Consider the following 241-nt stretch of genomic DNA (forward strand, 5'->3'; position numbering starts at 1 on the left):
GCACCCAGGGGTGCGCAGGGCAGGGCCCCCGCTCGAATCGCGGCCCCCAACACATCAGCGGTATTGCTCGGCGGGAGTAAATCACAGCATGGAGGGAGAGGGGCGGGGAGGGGAAATTTTTATCCTCCATCCAGTTCTTGAAGACTCCCCATGGGCAAAAGCTTTGGGGAAGCAAATCCTCCCCCCTCGCTGGCCTTACAGCATCTCCCCTCCTGAATATTCATCTCTTCCATGTGCTACC

At 58.9% G+C, this 241-nt stretch overlaps 1 protein-coding gene across 1 annotated transcript in view; it reads left to right on the top strand.

Moving 5' to 3' along the window:
* ITGB3 (integrin, beta 3 (platelet glycoprotein IIIa, antigen CD61)) overlaps window positions 1–241 on the top strand; it is an 8719-nt gene that overhangs the window by 3908 nt on the left and 4570 nt on the right. The window lies entirely within an intron of this gene.

This window comes from Phaethon lepturus, unplaced genomic scaffold, assembly GCF_000687285.1.
Source record: "Phaethon lepturus isolate BGI_N335 unplaced genomic scaffold, ASM68728v1 scaffold29893, whole genome shotgun sequence".
Lineage (NCBI taxonomy): Eukaryota > Metazoa > Chordata > Aves > Phaethontiformes > Phaethontidae > Phaethon > Phaethon lepturus.